Here is a 22,413-nt window from a genome sequence, read left to right on the forward strand (position 1 = left end):
GGCCAACAGGGACACCTCCCTCAGGACTCTGTGGTAGAGGCAGTACCTACTGGGCATCCTGTGGTATTTAAATCCATCAAGTAGGCAACTGACCTTGTTTGTTAATAATGTTTTGTTGGAACCACGCATGAGGTACAGTGGAGCAAGTGCAGGGTCACACTTACCTATGTTTAAATTTTAGTAATATTTTCATCATGTGATATTTTTGCACTAATTTTTATATTTCCTAAATACTGGATTAAAATATTTTTGTCTTGAATACTGATTTTATTTGATGCCACAATAACATTTTGCACAGGAGGGAAACCACCTCCTAAAGCAAGTCTGGAGCTGAGTATTACAGAAACGTGTACTGGGGTAGGGGGCATGAAGGGGATGGAAACTTTAAAACCAAGCATGAAATAACATCCATATATTTAATTTTATCCACATCTCCAAATTCTGAACATTTTCATTTCATTCTCTGAGGAAGGAGCTTGCAAAGCACATGGATGAGGCTGCAGTCACAGTGCACGTGAGGAAACCTGAAAAAAAATTAGGCAGATCAGCCATCCCAAAACCTGCTTCTGGGCTTGGACACTTTTGTCCTGGACATTGTCATGTTGATTTGTGCTTATGGCCATTTCCATGATTGGAAAATAAGATTGGAACTCTCAGTTCAGTTCAGTCGCTCAGTCGTGTCCGACTCTTTGCAACCTCATGAACCGCAGCACACCAGGCCTCCCTGTCCATTACCAACCTTCGGAGTCCACTCAAACCCATGTCCATTGAGTCAGTGATGCCATCCAACCATCTCATCCTCTGTCGTCCCCTTCTCCTCCTGCCCTCAATCTTTCCCAGCATCTGGATTTTTCCAGTGAGTCAGCTCTTCACATCAGGTGGCCAAAGTATTGGAGTTTCATCTTCACCATCAGTCCTTCCAATGAACACCCAGGACTTATCTCCTTTAGGATGGACTGGTTGGATCTCCTTGCACTCCAAGGAACTCTCAAGAGTCTTCTCCAACACCACAGTTCAAAAGCATCAATTCTTCGGTGCTCAGCTTTATATTCCAACTCTCACATCCATACATGAATACTGGAAAAACCATAGCCTTGACTAGATGGACCTTTGTTGACAAAGTAATGTCTCTGCTTTTTAATATGCTGCCTAGGTTGGTCATAACTTTCCTTCCAAGGAGTAAGCGTCTTTTAATTTCATGGCTGCAATCACCATCTGCAGACTCTGAAAGTGGCAGTTGCTCAGTCCTGTCTGACTCTTTGACACCCCATGGAGTATATAGTCCATAGAATTCTCCAGGCCAGAATACTGTACTGGGCAGCCATTCCCTTCTCTAGGGATCTTCCCAACCCAGGGATCAAACCCAGGGCTCCTACATTGCAGGCAGATTCTTTACCAGCTGAGCCACCGGGGAAGCCCTTAGGGGCTCTAAGGGGTAGTAAATGGGATCAGTAAATTCAAGCTCACGGAAATAGTCCATTACCAGTGAGAACATAGTTCCCAAAGGGAAATAATAGAGCCACTTTTCCTACACCTGTGGTACCTGCCTATCTGCCATCTATCTATCTAAATATATATAGATACAGTCTCTTCTAATAAAGTGCAGGTCCTCCTAACACAAATATCCTTTAGGGAGGAAGTTAGCCCTCCTGAACGCAATACTTCCGTCTTATGAGTAGTTCATACTGGGACTCAGTATGACCTGAAAGTACTTAATGCGCTGAGGAGCTGGGTTATAAGAGGGTTCAACCGTACTATTTGAAATATTCAAAACCAAGCATACTCTCTGAGGTAAAATGAGTGATTCTTGAATACTTCAGTGCGGGTACAAGGGAGTAACTGGTTCAGAGAAAACACTATAGGAGTGACTAGCATGCATTAGTAGCACCGAGATGGACGGGCTTGAAAGCTTAAAGTCCACGTTCTCCTGCCGTTGTTTTTCAGCGTTTGGTAATGCAAGGTAGGGAGTGGCAGCGCTAAACTTGTCAGTGAAAACAAAACCAAAAATGAACAATTACGGACAAATTTCCAGTGACCCAAAAAGGGTAAAAAATAGAATTGTAATATATAGTCTACTTATGCCTTGAAGATATCACACAGATTCAATGTTATGAAACTATCAAATGCAGAAGTGAATATTCTCTCGAGGAATTTCTAATCTAAGGATTTTTTTTAAACCACTTTTTGTGGTACAGTTAGGAACAAGTGGGTTTTGTGGAATTTGTTTGGTGATGGTGGGGTAGCTGTCAATTCAGGGTAGATGTGGACCTGTGTTAATCTGAAGTACCTTTTCATTTCCTCAAGTAGTGATGACTTATTTCTAGGTCATGGGATCAGCAGGTGAATACTGGAGACCACAGAAAACCTTAAGTTGTGTCAAAGAAGCTCTAGTAGGAGGAAAAATCAGGAACGTTTTATTATTAGCGTTGCTGCAGAGCCCCTGAGTGAGGGATGTGATGGACCTGGGCTGCAGACCTGATAGGGGTTGGAGTGACGGGTCTGGAAACCTGGGCTGGGAGCCTAAGGCCAGGGGCTGGGCTCACAGTCAGTCTGGCCAGGCCTTGGGAGGCCCAGGCCTCTGCTCTGTCACACAGGCCAAGAAAACTCACAGGGAAAGGAAACCTGACGTTTTGGTGACTTGCTTCTCCTGGCTTTACACAGTGGTCTCTTGGAGGAGTCTGAAGGGCGAAAGGGCAACAAGAAACAAGGGAAAAGAGAAAATGTTCTCATCTGTGTCCAAACCACAGCATGAATACCCAAGAACCTCCTTTTCTCTTTCTTCTTTTCCAGTGAGGTATAGCTGATGTACATTAGTTTCAGGTGTGTAACATAATATTTGTTGTCTGCATACATTGCAAAATGATTACCGCAAGTGTAGTTAAGGTCCATCACCATACAGCTACAGATGATTTTTCTAGGGGTGAGAAGAAACTCATTTTTGTTACTGCTGTTGTTTTTCTTTTTTTGCCCACACCTTGTGCTTTTCAGGATCTCAGTTCCGTGACAAGGGATTGAACTTGGGTCATGGCAGTGAAAGCTCAGAATCCCCACCGCTAGACCCCGAGGGAACTCCCAAGAAGAAACTCTTAATGTTTTCCCCTTTCTCTTTTGCAAATATAACCGACTTGCTTTGTGTAAACACTCTTGGGAGTAGAGACCTAATGCTGGCCCACATACCCCACTGTGGGCTCTGGTACATTTTGGTTTGTACCACTGGTCCATTTGAATCCTCCTGAAATGAGCTCTATTGCGCTTTCTTATTGGCTCAGATGATAAAGAACCTGCCTGCAATGCAGGAGTCCTGGGTTCTATCCCTGCATTGGGAAGATGCCCTGGAGGAGGAAATGGCACCCCACCACACTATTCTTGCCTAAAAAATTCCATGGACGGAGGACTCTGGTGGGCTATAGTCCACGGCATTGCAAAGGTTTGGACATGACCTAGTGACTAACACTTTCACTTTAAAAGTGAGCTCTACTACACTGGTCTTCTTTATGTACTCATGTAAAGGATCCTTAATCCTAAAATCACAGAGCAAAAATGAGGAGTCAGGCAAGGAGAGGAGGTTTCCACTGTCACAATTTGTAGTCTGGGAACTTCCAAAATGATTAAATGCCGTGTAAATACCATTAACTAAGATGCTGAGCAGACGGTGTGGTTTAATTGACATGGTTTTGTTAATAGTTGCCAGACATCCTGGGAAAAGACTTTGTGTGGCCCCACCTCCACAGTTAAAAAATTTTTTTTTATTGAGGTACAATTGACATACATTATTTTCTTGGGCTCCGAAATCGCTACAGATGGTGACTGCAGCCATGAAATGAAAAGACACTTGCTCCTTGGAAGATAAACTATGACCAACCTAGACAGCATATTAAGAAGTGGAGACATTACTTTGCCATCAAAGATCCGTCTACTCAAAGCTATGATTTTTCCAGGAGTCATGTGTGGATGTGAGAGTTGGACTGCAAAGAAAGCAAGTGCTGAAAAATTCATGCTTTTGAAGTGTGGTGTTTGAGAAGACTCTTTAGAGTCCCTTGGAGTGTAAGGAGATCAAGCCAGTCAATCCTAAGGAAATCAGTCCTGAATAGTCATTGGAAGGACTGATGCTCAAGCTCAAGCTCCAATACTTTGGCCATATGATTCGAAGAACTGACTCATTGGAAAAGACCTTAATAATGGGAAAAATTGAAGGCAGGAGGAAAACTAGACAACAGAGGATGAAATGGTTGAATGCATCAGCAACTCGATGGACATGATTTTGAGCAAGCTTCAAGAGTTGGTGATAGACAGGGAAACCTGGCGTGCTGCAGTCTATGGGTGGCAAAAGTCAGACAAGCCTGAGCACTGTAATGAACAGAACTGACATACATTGTATTAGTTTCTGGTGTATAACATAGTGATTCAGTGATCTTATACACTGAAATAACCACAATAAGTCTAGTTAACATCATCACCACATCAAAATTTTTCTTATAATGTAATTTTTAAAAGCTACCCACTCAACATCTTTCAAATAGACAATACAAATATTAGTAACTATAATTACCACCCTGTACATTACACATCCCCCTATGAAGTGTTTGTACCTTTGAATCCCTTCACCATTTTTTGAACCTCTGGGAGCCACCAATCTATTCTGTTGTGTGAGCGTTTTTTAAAAATTGTTTTTGGCAGATTGTTGTTTGTTTTGAGAGTCCTCCATGTAAAAGGAGAAGGAAATGGCAACCCACTCCAGTATTCTTGCCTAGAGAATCCCATGGACAGAGGAGCCTGGTGGGCTGCCATCTGTGGGGTCGCACAGAGTCGGACATGACTGAAGTGACTTAGCAGCAGCAGCAGCATGTAAAAATGACATCATACAGTATCTATCTTTATGATTTATTTCACTTAGCATAGTGCTCTCAAGATTCATCCATGTAGCAAATTGAAATTTTCCTTTTTGTGGGTGAATAATATTCCATTGTATATACAGGTATGTCTCATTTATTGTGCTTAACTTTAATGCACTTTGAAGATATTGTGTTTCTTGTTTACACATTGAGGTTTGTGGCCACCTTGCATCTAGCAAGTCTAGTGGTGCCATTCATCCAAAAGCATTTGCTAACTTCTTGCCTCTGTCACATTTTGGTCCTTTTGGCAATATTTCAAGCTTTTTCATCATTGTTATATTTGCTATGGTGATCTGTGATCAGTGGTCTGTTACTGCTGCAAAAATAATCCAACTTGCTGAACGCTCAGATGATGGTTAACATTTCTTAGCAGTATTTTTAAATTAGGGTATTTATGGTGTTTTCTAAGACATAATGCTATTATACACTTAATAGACTACAAATACAGTGTAAAATGATGTTTATATATATCGGGAAAACAAGAAATTCGTGTGGATGACGTTGTGGTGCTGTCTGCTTCATTGCTGTGGTCTGGAACCAAACCCCTGGTATCTCCGAGCTGTGCCTGTATACACGTGTTCTTTGTCCACGCATCTGTGGATAGACAGTGAGGTTGTTTCCTTATCTGGCTGTTGCACGTAATGCTGCAGTGAACACGGGAGTGCCACACTGCGGCTGACCTTGTTCTAAAATGCCTAGTTCCACTCTCCTGCCTTAGATCACTTGATGGTGTTGCACTCTCCTAGGTGAGGTGAAGGGCTGGTAGGACTATGGTGTTTCCCCACTCCAGGCAACATCACCGTCCATCTAGAATCCTGAACCTGAGGGTAGAACCGAATCAGCTGACAGTGTCCTGAGCCCACAAAAGCTGGAGGGTGGGGACAGGTTGGCGAATGCAGAAATGATGGTGGTCTGCCTCTTTCCCTCCAATTATTGGCTGGGCAGAAACTGAGTTAGAATGAAGTTGAACCTAGTTAGGTGAACTTCCCTTAGCATTCAAGACTAAAATATTAAAGCAGTATCCAGAGCTTCAGCAACTCTCATGTCCCAGTAAGACAATTCACAAGAACCCTGAGCCCCCTTGCTAGACCACCTTTCTAACTCACAAGAGGTTAGATGGATAAAAGCCCCCCTCAGTCATCGTTCTGTCTAAAAAGCCAACATGTTCCTTCCTATTAATCATTTAGTTCAGACTGAAGATGGCCTTTTAAAATTGATGCTGTTTCCCTCATTATGACTTTGAAAGGGGTTGAGTTTTTATCATGCGCAGCTCCAAAGACCAGGGTGACACTGTCCCTAGTGAGGAGGGGCACAGCAGCTGGACTGCTGTTAGAGCACGAACATTTCTTTATCCTGTTACCAGGCAAAGCGTTGACAGCAGGGACACGGTACTGTTCGCCGGCAGGCTTACATGTAAGTCGTGGAAAATAATCCAAGAACACTAAAAGTGAGAGGATAGGAGCAAAGCAGTAAGCCTAGACCAGAGCTTGGCACATACAGTCAACCATCCCTAAGGATCGGCTGGAGGGAGGGATGCAGCGTTAACCTTCCTACAGTATTTTAGCAATGAAACAGTTTCTTCCATTTCATCAGTGGCATATAGATTTGCATGTTGTGTTTTTCTCTTAAGACCTTAATTGCCCAAGGCTTACGAGTGTGAGGGCCAAGTGTTGGCGATATCAGAGGGCTGTAATTCTCAGACATATGTCCCCTGTGGCCTTGGGTCACCCTCTCGTCATAATCCTGTATGGACCCCAAAGGGCCACATTGTTTTCAGGCCCAACTGGAGTTGGCTGCCTCTGCTGCCACTGCAGCCCCAAACACCCAGGCCCCCCACGCCACCCTTGCCTCCTCCACCTGTGCCCTCCTTTGTGTTAGCTTGGTTTGGCCTGGCAAGGGCCCCTGTCTACAGCATTCATTTTGTAGCCCCTGTCTTGTAAGACCTGTTTCCTATGACAGTTTTTCTAAGGTGTTTTTCTGCCAGTTTCAGATTTTTCATAGCACCTCAGCAAGAGCACTTCACTGAATGCCTGATAGATGAACTGAAAAAATGAAAATAGAACACTGTTTTTATAGGGCGTTTAGGGGGTATTTTCAGGAAAGATGTGAGTTCTTCTGTATACTTGTTTTTATATGTGAAATGGGGTTAGTACTGTATGCATAAGAATTGCTGAGGGCTTCCCTGGTGGCCCAATGGTTAAGAATTGGCCTGCCAATGCAGGGAACATGGGTTTAATCCCTCGTCTGGGAAGATCCCACGTGTCACAGAGTAACAAGTCCCATGTGCTGCAACGACCGAACCTGAGGGCTGCAACTACTGAAGCCTGCACGCCCTAGAGCCCGTGCCCCACAATGAGAAGCCACCATATGAGAAGCCTCCACAGCACAACTAGAGTAGCCCCTGCCTGCTGTACCTAGAGAAAGTCCTTGGGAAGTAAAGACCAAGCCCAGCCAAAAGTAAATAAAACTGGTGTAAAAAAAAAAAAAAAAAAAGAATTGGTAAGGAATGTCAAGCTGGTCCCTTTTCATGAGGTGACATCCTGAGTCACTATCACTGGGCCCTACACTTCTCAGGCACATACAGGTGTATGATGGGGTGGGGAAAGTCTCAAGAGAGAGAACGATGTGCCTCAAAACATGGCCAAGCTCCATGCATGATGAGGAGTTCAGGCACAAGCCTGGACTCTAAAGGAATCTTCCTAAGAAACTACTGTTCATAGGGCTTTCTGGGAAGGCAGCATCCAAACATTCCCCTACTTTTGTTCTAGCTGCTCTAAATTCTGTTCACTGCTCTCCCTTTTTGTGGAGGATAGAGACGAACAAACCATTCTGGCCCAAAGCAAACACAGGAGACTCCGTCAAGTCCAGAAAGGCTCTTGTCCCTTTTCTCCCCTGCCCCCACCACAGGAGCCATATTATTGTCATCCCCGGCTCAGGAGTTACAATCATGCCTTCAAATGTATTCTGTCTCGTTCAGAATCCTTGAGAGGACCCCAGTTCCTGATGACTAAACACTAAAAGGATACCTTTCCGTTGAGTGTTGCTGGAAGCAAGAGGGAGGCCTTGCTTAATATTCCAGATGAATGGATCATTGAAAAGAAGCAATGAGACCTTGGCTTTCTTCATGTTGTCCTCCTCATGTGAAACTGTCAGGCTACAAACAAAAGGAAAAATGAACTGAGGAATTACTGTCAAATTTGGGGGCACAGTAATGGTAATATGGTTATGTTGAAAAAAGAATGTCTCTCTTTTAGAGATACATGCTAATTTGTTTATACATGAAATGACATCTGGGTTTTGTTTCAAAATAAATGGGGGTGGTGGCAACTTCCCATAAGTTGATGATTCTTCAAGTTGGTATGTAAATGAGAGATCATTACACTGTTCTCTATACTTGTGTATATATTTGACCTTTTCCATAATAAAAATTGAAGAAAAAACCTGGTCATTTGTGTTTCCTTTCCTTTTGATGGGCTTTCCCCCCTCTTCCTTTTGTATCTTCATTTGTATCTTCCTTTTGTATCAACATATTAAAATTGATAAAATGTTTAGCCCTAAAACATCAATATCTTTGACCAGGTAGACATGATTTTGCTGTCCCATTTGTTATATAACATAGATTCATTCTTTGGGACATTTTTATCATGAACTGTTGTAGGCATTGGAAGCATGAAATTACAGTTATACTGGGTATTAGATGATATAAGGAATTATTAACTTATTGGGTGAGATAATGGTATTGCATTTAAGAAAACTTCCTTTTTTAATGAGTTGCATACAGAAATACTTAGTGTACTTTACCTGGAATAGCTCAGTGACAACAAAAAATCCCTATCTGAAGCAAATGTCAAAATGCTAACAGATGTTACACCTGAGTGAGTGACAAGCACTGTATACGGCATTAATGACACTACTCCCTTCACTTCTGGATGTTTGAGTATCTTTGTGATGTGCGTGTTTGCGGGGATGCGTCAGTCTAGTGGAGGAGACAGAGGGAAGGGGGTCAGTAGGATCTGAGTGACAGGGAAGTGGGGAGGGAGGGGGTGATCTAGGCACACAGAGGAGTCTCACCATCAGGCTGATTTCGGGAGGGTGGCTGAGGAATGGTTAACCATGAAGAGGTGACTCTGAAGCCAGTTCTGCCTCAAGTCAGCTTTATTACAAGAGTAATGCACGTCCATCTACACAGCCAGTAGGCCAAGCTCTGTGTGAGGAGAGATTGGACTGTAGGCAGCCAGACTCTGTACCACATGGCAGAGTCAGGAGAAAGAACGTGCAATATGAGGAGATGAAAGTCACTCTGAGGCCGCACAGGACGCTGCAGGACAGCGACGGTGTACATGTGATGAGAGAGCCAGCGATCAACAGGGATCTGACTTTACCCTGAAGCCAAGGAGAGCTCTGGAAGGATTTTAAGCAGGGACTGCCATGCTCAGATCTGTGCTTCAGGAAAGCTCAGTCTTCCAGCAGGGAGGAAGAAAGGTGACATCAGAGGAAGGGGGCCTGCCTGTAATGTGTCCCTAGAGGAGGCACCCTCTGTCAATCACTAGCCAGGGGAGGGCACAAAAAAGGGGATTTGTTGTGATGCAGCCCCACAGGAAGTGTCTTGCAGAAATCAGCTGCTGGCCTGAAGGGTCCCCTATGTTGTGCTTCTTTGAGGATTGCACAAAGCTGCCCACTGAGTGTGAGTATCTCACAAAAGAGCCGCTCCACTGGGCTGATGCAGCCCCCTATGGCCTGGTTTGGCACCACATGTCTCACAGACTGACCCCAACTTGGTTCTCTGCCACAGGCCTTGTGCAGCTACACACAACCACTCTGGAGTCACACTGCTTAGCTCTGAATCCCAACTGTGTGACCTTGGGTGCAGGCGGTTCTTATAACCTGCTCGGGTCTTCTGTCTCCCCAACTCGAAGATGCGTCCTACAATGACTGTGTTGACTAAGCAGCAATAGTGCATATCAGGCACCTAGCAGGGTCCCTGATGCTAAGTCAGTGAGTGTTCCAAACTCTTGGCTGTTAAGGGGAGGTCCTAAGATGGCAGAGGAATAGGATGGGGAGACCACTTTCTCCCCCACAAATTCACCAAAACATTTGAATGCTGAGTAAATTCCACAAAACAACTTCTGAATGCTGGCAGAGGACATCAGGCACCCAGAAAAGCAGCCCGTTGTCTTTGACAGGAGGTAGGAAAAAATATAAAAGACAGAAAGAGAGACAAAAGAGGTAGGGATGGAGCTCCATCCTGGGAAGGGAGTCTTAAGAAAGAGAGAAGTTTCCAAACACCAGGAAACACTCTCACTGCTGAGTCTGTGGCGAGCCTTGCAACCACAGAGGGCAACATAACCGGGAGGAAAAATAAATAAATAATTAAAACCTACAGATTACGTGCCCAATATAACTGCCCCAGCAGAGAAGCAGCGCAGAACCCTGCATCCGCCACTAGCAAGCGGGGGCTGGGCAGGGAGACATGGGCTGCATTGCTTAGACTAAGGACCGGGTCTGAATGCCCCGAGGGCAATCTGAGGGAACTAACTTGGGCTAGCAAGCCAGACTGTGGGATCGCTAGCACGCAAAAAGCCCTGACCTGGCGACCCACTCTAGTACTCTTGCCTGGAAAATCCCATAGACGGAGGAGCCTGGTAGGCTGCAGTTTATGGGGTCACTAAGAGTCAGACACGACTGAGCGACTTCACTTTTCACTTTCATGCACTGGAAAAGGAAATGGCAACCTACTTCTGTGCTCTTGCTTGGAGAATCCCAGGGAAGGAGGAGCCTGGTGGGCTGCCGTCTATGGGGTCGCACAGAGTCGGACACGACTGATGCGACTTAGCAGCAGCAGCAGCAGCAAGACACCACCAGGCCCGTTCACAGAACAAAGGACTGAGCAGAGCTAGCTGGCTGCAGACCGGCCCATCCCCCTCTGGTGACAGGCAGGCGAGGGCAGCCAGAGCCAGAAGGGGGCAATCACGGCCCCAGAGAGGCATCATCTACCAAACTGCAAGCAAGCTTCATTGCTAACCAAGACTTCTTGGGGTTCTGGATGGTCAACATCTGCCTGAGAAGGTGCGCTGGTTGTACACCCAGAAAACCGAGTGGCAAGGACGGGGAAAGCGATAAGTTGCAGCAACTGTGCTCGCCAAACACCTGGTCACCTGAGCTGCTCAGACCTGGGAAGGGCACAAAATGCAGGCCCAACCGAGTCTGCGCCTCTGAGGACTACCCGGGCACCTGAACCTGAGCATCTTAGACCTTGGAAGTGCATACGACCCAGGGCTGACCCCAGCCAGTACCCAGCAGAGCAACCTAGAGCCTAAGCAGTGTAGACAGGGAAAGCACACATGCCGTGAGAGGGGGCAAACCCAGTGTGGCCGAGACACTGCACACTGCGAACATATGCCAAGGTTACTTGTTTGCACTGTCCCTCCCTCCCCACAGCACGACTGAACAAGTGAGCCTAAAAAAGTGTCCACCACTGCCCCCTTGTGTCCGGGCGGAAATTAGACACTGGAGAGACCAGCAACCAGAAGCAGCTAAAACAGACGGAACCTCCTTGAAAGTGACAGGTGCAATAGATTAAAACCCTGTCGTTAGTACCAACTACATAGGAAGGGGCCTATAGATCTTGAGAAATATAAGCCAGATCAAGGAACTATCTGAAAATGAACTGACCCCACACTGCCCACAACACCACCAGAGAAAGTCCTAGATATATTTTTAGTATTTTTACTATCATTCTTTATTTTTTAAATTTTAAGTCCTCTATTACTCCTTTAATTTTCATTTTTATAACCTACTATGACTTTGCAAAAAGAGAGACCCTAATTTTTGTGACTTTGCTTTTTTTTTCGTTAATATTGTATTTTTGAAAATCCAACTTCTACTCTAGACTTTTAATCGTTGCTTTTTGGTATTTGTTATCAATTTAGTACCTTTAAGAACCCAATCTTCAGTACCTATTTTTACTTGGGAGTGAGATTACTGGCTTGACTGCTCTCTCCCCCTTTGGACTTTCCTTTTTCTCCACCAGGCCGCCTTTATCTCCTCCCGCCCCCTTCGCTTCTCTACCCAACTCTGTGAATCTCTTTGTGTGTTCCAGATGGTGGAGAACACTTAGGGAACTGCTTACTGGCTGGATCTCTCACCTTTTGATTCCCCCTTTTATCCTCCTGGCCACCTGTCTCCTTCCTCCCTCTTCTATTCTCTGTACAACTCCGTGAACATCTCTGAGCGGTCCAGACTGTGGAGTGCACATAAGGAAGTGATTACTGGCTAGCTTGCTCTCTCCTCTTTTGATTCCACCTCTCCTCCTGGTCACCTCTCTCTCTCTCCTCCCTCTTCTCATCCATGTAACTCTGTGAACCTCTCTGGGTGTCCCTCACTGTGGAGAAACTTTTCATCTTTAACCTAGATATTTTATCAATGGTGCTGTATAGATGGAGAAGTCTTGAGGCTACTGTAAAAATAAGACTGAAAACCAGAAGCAGGAAGCTTAAGTCCAAATCCTGAGAACACCAGAGAACTCCCGACTCCAGGGAACATTAATCAACAGGAACTCATCAAACACCGACATACCTACACTGAAACCAAGCACCACCCAAGGGCCAACAAGTTCCAGCACAAGACATACCACGCAAATTCTCCAGCAACACAGGAACATAGCCCTGAGCTTCAATATACAGGCTGCTCAAAGTCACTCCAAACCCATTGACATCTCATAACTCATTCCTGGACACTTCACTGGACTCCAGAGAGAAGAAATCCAGCTCCACCCACCAGAACACCGACACAAGCTTCCCTATCCAGGAAACCCTCACAAGCCACCTGTACAACCCTACCCACACTGAGGAAACTCCACAATAAAGAGAACTCCACAAACTGCCAGAATACAGAAAGGCCACCCCAAACGCAGCAATATAAACAAGATGAAGAGACAGAGGAATACCCAGCAGGTGGCTCAGACGGTAAAGCGTCTGTCTACAATGCGGGAGACCTGGGTTCGAGCCCTAGGTTGGGAAGATCCCCTGGAGAAGGAAATGGCAATCCACTCCAGTACTACTGCCTGGAGAATCCCATGGACAGAGGAGCCTGGTAGGCTACAGTCCATGGCGTCGCAAAGAGTTGGACACGACTGAGCGACTTCACTTAGTCAGTCAGTCAGTCAAAGGAACAGGATAAATGCCCACCAAACCAAACAAAAGAGGAAGAGATAGGGAATCTACCTGATAAAGAATTCCAAATAATGATAGTGAAAATGATCCAAAATCTTGAAATCAAATTGGAATCAGAGATAAATAGCCTGGAGACAAGGATTGAAAGATGCAAGAAAGGTTTAACAAGGACCTAGAAGAAGTAAAAAAGAGACAATATATAATGAATAATGCAATAAATGAGATCAAAAACACTCTGAAGGGAACAAACAGTAGAATAATGGAGGCAGAAGATAGGATTAGTGAGGTAGGAGATAGAATGGTAGAGATAAATGAATCAGAGAGGAAAAAAGAAAAATGAATTAAAAGAAATGACAATCTCAGAGACCTCTCAGTTCAGTTCAGTTCAGTTCAGTCGCTCAGTCGTGTCTGACTCTTTGTGACCCCATGAATCGCAGCACGCCAGGCCTCCCTGTCCATCACCAACTCCCGGAGTCCACTCAGACTCACGTCCATCGAGTCAGTGATGCCATCCAGCCATCTCATCCTCTGTCGTCCCCTTCTCCTCCTACCCCCAATCCCTCCCAGCATCAGAGTCTTTTCCAATGAGTCAACTCTTCGCATGAAGTGGCCAAAGTACTGGAGTTTCAGCTTTAGCATCATTCCTTCCAAAGAAATCCCAGGGCTGATCTCCTTCAGAATGGACTGGTTGGATCTCCTTGCAGTCCAACGGACTCTCAACAGTCTTCTCCAATACCACAGTTCAAAAGCATCAATTCTTTGGCACTCAGCCTTCTTCACAGTCCAACTCTCACATCCATACATGACCACTGGAAAAAACGTAGCCTTGACTAGACAGACCTTAGTCGGCAAGTAATGTCTCTGCTTTTGAATATGCTATCTAGGTTGGTCATAACTTTTCTTCCAAGGAGTAAGCGTCTTTTAATTTCATGGCTGCAGTCACCATCTGCAGTGATTTTGGAGCCCCCCCCAAAAAAGTCTGACACTGTTTCCACTGTTTCCCCATTTATTTGCCATGAAGTGATGGGACCAGATACCATGATCTTCGTTTTCTTAATGTTGAGCTTTAAGCCAACTTTTTCACTCTCTACTTTCACTTTCATCAAGAGGCTTTTCAGTTCCTCTTCACTTTCTGCTCTAGGACAGTGTTAAACACCCCAACTCAAATAATCGGAATCCTAGAAGAAGAAGACAAAAAGAAAGACCATGAGAAAATACTTGAGGAGATAATAATTGAAAACCTCCCTAAAATGGGGAAGGAAATAATCACCCAAGTCCAAGAAACCGAGAGAGTCCCAAATAAGATAAACCCAAGGAGAAACTCCCCAAGACACATATTAATCAAATTAACAAGGATCAAACACAAAGAACAAATATTAAAAGCAGCAAGGGAAAAACAACAAATAACATACAAGGGGATTCCCATAAAGATAACAGCTGACCTTTCAGTATAAACTCTTCAGGCCAAGAGGGAATGGCAGGACATACTTAAAGTGATGAAAGAAAATAACCTACAGCCCAGATTACTGTACCCCGCAAGGATCTCTTTCAAATATGAAGGAGAAATCAAAAGCTTTACAGACAAGCAAAAGCCGAGAGAATTCAGCACCACCAATTCAGCACTCTCCAACAAATGCTAAAGGGTCATCTCTAGACAGGAAACACAAAAAGGGTGTATAAACTCGAACCCAAAACAATAAAGTAAATGGCAACGGGATCATACTTATCAATAATTACCTTAAACATAAATGAGTTGAATGCCCGAACCAAAAGACAAAGACTGGCTGAATGGATACAAAAGCAAGACGCCTATATATGTTGTCTACAAGAGACCCACCTCAAAACAGGGGACACATATAGACTGAAAGTTCAAGGGCTGGAAAAAGATATTCCATGCAAATAGAGACCAAAAGAAAGCAGGAGTAGCAATACTCATATCAGATAAAATAGACTTTAAAACAAAGGCTGTGAAAAGAGACAAAGAAGGACACTATATAATGATGACAGGATCAATCCAAGAAGAAGATATAACAATTATAAATATATATGCACCCAACATAGGAGCACTGCAATATGTAAGACAAATGCTAATAAGCATGAAAGGGAAATTAACAATAACACAATAATAGTGGGAGACTTTAATACCCCACTCACAACTATGGATAGATCAACTAAACAGAAAATTAACAAGGAAACACAAACGTTAAATGATGACAGACCAGTTAGACCTAATTGATATCTATAAGACATTTCACCACAAAACAATGAATTTTGGCTTTTTCTCAAGTGCACACGGAACCTTCTCCAGGATAGATCACATCCTGGGCCATAAATCTAGCCTTGGTAAATTCAAAAAAATTTAAATCACTCCAAGCTTCTTTTCTGACCATAATGCAGTAAGATTAGATCTCAATTACAGAAGAAAAACTACTAAAAATCCCAACATATGGAAGCTGAACAACACACTGCTGAATAACCAACAAATCACAGAAGAAATCAAAAAAGAAATCAAAATATGCATAGAAATGAGTGAAAATGAAAACACAACATCTCGAAACCTGTGGGACACTGTAAAAGCAGTGCTAAGGGGAAGTTTCATAGCAATACAGGCATACCTCAAGAAACAAGAAAAAAGTCAAATAAATAACCTAAGTCTACACCTAAAACAACTAGAAAAGGAAGAAACGAAGAACCCCAGGGTTAGTAGAAGGAAAGAAATCTTAAAAATGAGGGCAGAAATCAATGTAAAAGAAACAAAAGAGACCATAGCAAAAATCAACAAAGCCAAAAACTGGTTCTTTGAAAGGATAAATAAAACTGACAAACCATTAGCCAGACTCATCAAGAAACAAAGGGAGAAAATCAAATCAATAAACTTAGAAATGAAAATGGAGAGATCCCAACAGACAACACAGAAATACAAAGGATCATAAGAGACTGCTATCAGCAATTATATGCCAATAAAATGGACAACGTGGAAGAAATGGACAAATTCTTAGAAAAGTACAACTTTCCAAAACTGCACCAGGAAGAAATAGAAAATCTTAACAGACCCATCACAAGCACGGAAATTGAAACTGTAATCAGAAATCTTGCAGCAAACAAAAGCCCAGGTCCAGATGGCTTCACAGCTGATTCTACCAAAAATTTAGAGAAGAGCTAACACCTATCCCACTCAAACTCTTCCAGAAAATTGCACAGGAAGGTCAACTTCCAAACTCATTCTATGAGGCCACCATCAGCTTAATACCAAAACCTGACAAAGATGTCACAAATAAAGAAAACTACAGGCCAATATAACTGATAAATATAGATGCAAAAATCTTTAACAAAATTCTAGCAATCAGAATCCAACAACATATTAAAAAGATCATACATCATGATCAAGTGGGCTTTATCCCAGGGATGCAAGGATTCTTCAATATCTGCAAATCAATGTAATACACCACATTAACAAATTGAAAAACAAAAGCCATATATGTCAATAGATGCAGAGAAAGCCTTTGAAAAATTCAATATCCATTTATGATAGAAACTCTCCAGAAAGCAGGAATAGAAGGAACATACCTCAACATAATAAAAGCTATATATGACAAACCCACAGGAAGCATTATCCTCAATGGTGAAAAATTGAAAGCATTTTCCCTAAAGTCAGGAACAAGACAAGGGGCCCACTTTCACTACTAGTATTCAACATAGTTTTGAAAGTTTTGGCCAGCGCAATCAGAGCAGAAAAAGAAATAAAAGGAATCCAAATTGGAAAAGAAGAAGCAAAATTCTCACTGTTTGCAGATGACATGATCCTCTGCATAGAAAACCCTAAAGACTCCACCAGAAAATTACTAGAGCTAATCAATGAATATAGTAACATTGCAGGATATAAAATCAACACACAGAAATCCCTTGCATTCCTCTACACTAATAATGAGAAAACAGAGAAATTAAGGAAACAATTCCATTCACCCTTGCAACAAAAAGAATAAAATACTTAGGAATATATCTACCTAAAGAAACTAAAAACCTATATATAGAAAACTATAAAACACTGATGAAAGAAATCAAAGAAGACACTAATAGATGGAGAAATATACCGTGTTCATGGATCAGAAGAATCAATATAGTCAAAATGAGTGTACTATCCAAAGCAATCTATAGATTCAGTTCAATCCCTATCAAGCTACCAATGGTATTTTTCACAGAGCTAGAAAAAATAATTTCACAATTTATATGGAAATACCAAAAACCTCGAATAGCCAAAGCAATCTTGAGAAATAAGAATGGAACTGGAGGAATCAACCTGCCTGACTTCAGGCTCTACAAAGCCACAGTCATAAAGAGAGTATGGTACTGGCACAAAGACAGAGATATAGATCAATGGAACAAAATAGAAAGCCCAGAGATAAATCCACGCACCTATGGACACCTTATCTTTGACAAAGGAGGCAAGAATATACAATGGAGAAAAGACAATGTCTTTAACAAGTGGTGCTGGGAAAACTGGTCAACCACTTGTAAAGGAATGAAACTAGAACACTTTCTAACACCATACACAAAAATAAACTCAAAATCGATTAAAGATCTAAATGTAAGACCAAAAACTATAAAACTCCTAGTGGAGAACATAGGCAAACACTCTCTGACATAAATCACAGCAGGATCCCCTATGACCCACCTCCCAGAATATTGGAAATAAAAGCAAAAATAAACAAATGGGACCTAATTAAAATTAAAAGCTTCTGCACAGTGAAGGAAACTATAAGCAAGGTGAAAAGACAGCCTTCAGAATGGGAGAAAATAATAGCCAATGAAGCAACTGACAAAGAATTAATCTCAAAAATATACAAGCAACTCCTGCAGCTCAATTCCAGAAAAATAACCTGATCAAAAAATGGGCCAAAGAACTAAACAGACATTTCCCCAAAGAAGACATACAGATGGCTAACAAACACATGAAAAGATGCTCAACCGTCACTCATTATCAGAGAAATGCAAATCAAAACCACAATGAGGTACCACTTCACACCAGTCAGAATGGCTGCGATCCAAAAGTCTACAAGTAATAAATGCTGGAGAGGGTGTGGAGAAAAGGGAACCCTCCTACACTGTTGGTGGGAATGCAAACTAGTACAGCCACTCTGGAGAAGAGTGTGGAGATTCCTTAAAAAACTGGAAATAAAACTGCCATATGACCCAGCAAGCCTGCTGCTGGGCATACACACTGAAGAAACCAGAACTGAAAGAGACACATGTACCTCAATGTTCATCGCAGCACTGTTTATAATAGCCAGGACATGGAAGCAACCTAGATGTCCATCAGCAGATGAATGGATAAGAAAGCTGTGGTACATATACACAATGGGATATTACTCAGCCATTAAAAAGAATACATTTGAATCAGTTCTAATGAAGTGGATGAAACTGGAGCCGATTATACAGAGTGAAGTAAGCCAGAAAGAAAAACACCAGTACAGTATACTAACGCATATATATGGAATTTAGAAAGATGGTAACGATAACCCTGTATGCGAGAGAGCAAAAGAGACACAGATGTATAGAACAGTCTTTTGGACTCTGTGGGAGAGGGAGAGGGTGGGATGGTTTGGGAGAATGGCATTGAAACATGTATATTATCATATGTGAAACCAATCGCCAGTCCAGGTCGGACGCATGAGACAGGGTGCTCGGGGCTGGTGCACTGGGATGACCCAGAAGGATGGTATGGAAAGGGAGGTGGGAGAGGGGTTCAGGATGGGGAACACATGTACACCTGGGGCGGATTGATGTCATTGTATGGCAAAACCAATACAATATTGTAAAGTAAAAAAGAAAAGAAAAAAAGGAAGGAGGTCCACAAAAGTATTGAGCTATGCTTCCACTTGCATATGAAAACATAAACACATAAATACATTAATAAACACTGGTACATGGGGAGAGTATGTCTGGAAGGTGGCAGCAGTGACTGCATGTAGGGAGGGGGAAATAGGTGACCTGGGGACTAAAATAAGAGGCACACAAACCATTAAAATGTGTGTGTGGGTGTGCATGTTTGCATGCACGTATAAATAAAAGAAACATTAAAATTCCCAGGAAAAAAAAAAAAAAAGGAAAATCTACCGGGAAGTCTTGATCAACATTCCTATTTTATAAATGAGGAAACTGAGGCACAGAGACATTATTAAAGTTACAAGTTACTGAAAGATGCTTTTTGGACAGTGTATTTGTCTATACTCAGTAAATTTTGTGGGAAAGGGCACTATCTATCTAGGTTATTGGGGGGGGGGAACTTGCTTTCAATTCTTTGTACAAAAAAAAGTATATATGTTACCTAGATCTAAGCAATGTCCAGGTGTTTTACATGCTCATCTTCATTTAATTTAAAAGAAAATCCACATTCTCATTTATGGATGAGGAAACTAAGCATAGGGGCATAAATGAAATTACTAGTAACTGAAAGAGATGCTTTTTGGTGAACGTATTTATACTTAGTAAACTTTGTGGGAAAGGGCATTGTGTGTCTAGTTTGTTGGTGGAAAATTACTTGATTTCAGGTCTATATTTTTAAAAAATCAAAACTAAGTATGTTACTTATATCTACTAAGCTTACCCTGGGTGTTTTACATGTTCTGCTCCGTTTAATTTAAAAAAATATCTACTTGAAGGTGTTATAAACATTCCCATTTTAGAGATGAGGAAACTGAGGCACAGAGGCATTAGTGAATTCACTAGTAAGTGACAGACATGCTTCTTGGTGAGCATATTTATCTATACTTAGTAAACTTTGTAGGAAAAACCATTGTTCATTTAGATTGTTGGGGAAAAATGCTCAATTTCAATTTTATCTAATAAAAAGAAAAAGCAATTCATTTAGATCTAGTAAGCAATGCCCTGGGTATTTTATATGCTCAGTTCAGTTCAAATGCTCAGTCGTGTCCAATTCTTTGCAACCCCATGGACTGCAGCACGCCAGGCCTCCCTGTCCATCATCAACTCCCAGAGCTTGCTCAAATTCATGTCCCATCGAGTTGGTGATACTATCCAACCATCTCATCCTCTATGGTCCCCTTCTCCTCCTGCCATCAATCTTTCCCGGCATCAGGGTCTTTTCCAAAGAGACATTTCTTCGCATCAGGTGGCCAAAGTATCGTAGTTTCAACTTCAGCATCAGTCCTTCCAATGAATATTCAGCACTGACTTCCTTTAGGATGGACTGGTTGGATGCTATGCTACATTTATTTTTTTAAAAAATCTATGAAGAATGTGTTATCAACATTCCCATTTTATAGATGAGGAAACTGAGGCACAGAGGCATTAATGATTTCCTAGTAACTGCCAGAGATGCTTCTTGGTGAGTGTATTTATCTATACTTAGTAAACTTTGTAGGAAAGAGCACTGTCAATCTAGACTGTTGGGTAAATACACTTGATTTCAATTCTATATGAAAAAAAAAAAAGAAAAATTCAGTATGTTACTTAGATTTATGAAGCAATGCCCTGGATGTTTCATGTGCTTTGCTTCATTTAATTAAATATCGACAAGGAAGGTACTATCAACATTCCCATTTCATAGATGAGGAAACTGAGACACAGAGGCATTAATGAAGTTACCAAAGTGAATGAGAAGCTTTTGCAGCTGCTGCTGCTAAGTCGCTTCAGTCATGTCTGACTCTGTGCAACCCCAGAGACGGCAGCCCACCAGGCTCCCCCCATCCCTGGGATTCTCCAGGCAAGAACACTGGAGTGGGTTGCCATTTCCTTCTCCAGTGCATGAAAGTGAAAAGTGAAAGTGAAGTCTCTCAGTTGTGTCTGACTCCTAGCGACCCCATGGACTGCAGCCTACCAGGCGCCTCCATCCATGGGATTTGCCATGCAAGAGTACTGGAGTGGGGTGCCATTGCCTTCTCCGAGAAGCTTTTAGGTAAGCATATTTATCAAAACTTTGTAAATTTGTGGTAAAGGGAATTAACTATCTAGATTGAGGGCGATATAAAACTTGATTTCAATTCACTCTTTAAAAAAAGAAAACAAAATTAAGTATGTTACTTAGATCCCCTAAACAATGTCCTGGGTGTTTTACATGTTCTGCTTCAGTTAATCGAACAGAAAATAAACGAGGAAGGTGTTATCAGCATTCCCAATTTAAAGAAGAGAAAACTGAGGCACAGGGGCATTAATGAAGTTAATAGCAAGTGAAAGAGATGCTTTTTGTTGAGCGCATGTGTCTATATGTAGAAAACTTTGTGGGAAAGGGCATTTTCTATCTAGATTATTGGGGGAATAAACCTACTTTCATATCTATCTATTTGAAGAAATAAATATTTATTTAGATCTACTAAGCAATGTCCTGGGTTTTTACATGCTCTGCTTCTTTAATCAAAAAAGAAAAATCCACTAGGAAGGTGTTGTCAACATTCCCATTTTATAGACAGGGAAACTGAGGCTAGAGGCCTTAATGAAGTTACTACTAAGGGAAAGAGATGCTTTTTGGTGAGCGTTTTTACCAATCACTTCAGTTCAGGGGTCAGTCCTACCCAAATCTGCAATCCCATGGACTGAAGCACGCCAGGCTTCCCTGTGCATTACCAACTCCTGGAGTTTACTCAAACTCATGTCCACTGAGTCGATGATGCCATCCAACCATCTCATCCTCTGTCGTCCCTTTCTCCTCCTGCCTTCAATCTTTCCCAGCATCAGGGTCTTTTCAAATGAGTCAGCTCTTCGTATCAGGTGGCCAAAGTATTGGAGTGTCAGCTTCAACATCAGTCTTTTCAATGAACATTCAGGACTGGTTTCCTTTAGGATGGTCTGGTTGGCTCTCCTTGCAGTCCAAGGGACTCTCAACAGTCTTCTCCAGGATCAAAGTTCAAAAGCGTCAATTCTTCGCCACTCAACTTTCTTTATAGTCCAGCTCTGACATCCATACATGACTACTGGAAAAACCATAGCCTTGACTAGATGGACCTTTGTTGGCAAAGTAATGTCTCTGCATTTTAATATGCTGTCTAGGTTGGTCACAACTTTTCTTCCAAGGAGTAAGTGTCTTTTTCTTACATGGCTACAGTCATCATCTGCAGTGATTTTGGAGCCTCCGAAAAGAAAGTCTGCCACTGTTTCCACTGTTTCTCCATCTATTTGCCATGAAGTGATGGGACAGATGCCATAATCTGTTTTCTGAGTCTTGAGCTTTAGGCCAACATTTTTACACTCCTCTTTCACTTTCATCAAGAGGCTCTTTAGTTCCTCTTCACTTTCTGCCATAAGGGTGGTGTCATCTGCATATCTGAGGTTACTGATATTTCTCCCAGCAATCTTGATTCCAGCTTGTGCTTCATCCAACCCAGCGTTTCTCATGA

General features: G+C 42.4%; 1 pseudogene; it reads left to right on the plus strand.

Annotated features, from left to right (window-relative positions):
* Positions 1–1,892: 1,892 nt before the first annotated feature.
* LOC138071637 (telomeric repeat-binding factor 2-interacting protein 1 pseudogene) overlaps positions 1,893–22,413 on the plus strand; it is a 29,772-nt pseudogene continuing 9,251 nt past the window's right edge.

This window comes from Capricornis sumatraensis, chromosome X (assembly GCF_032405125.1).
Source record: "Capricornis sumatraensis isolate serow.1 chromosome X, serow.2, whole genome shotgun sequence".
Taxonomy (NCBI): domain Eukaryota; kingdom Metazoa; phylum Chordata; class Mammalia; order Artiodactyla; family Bovidae; genus Capricornis; species Capricornis sumatraensis.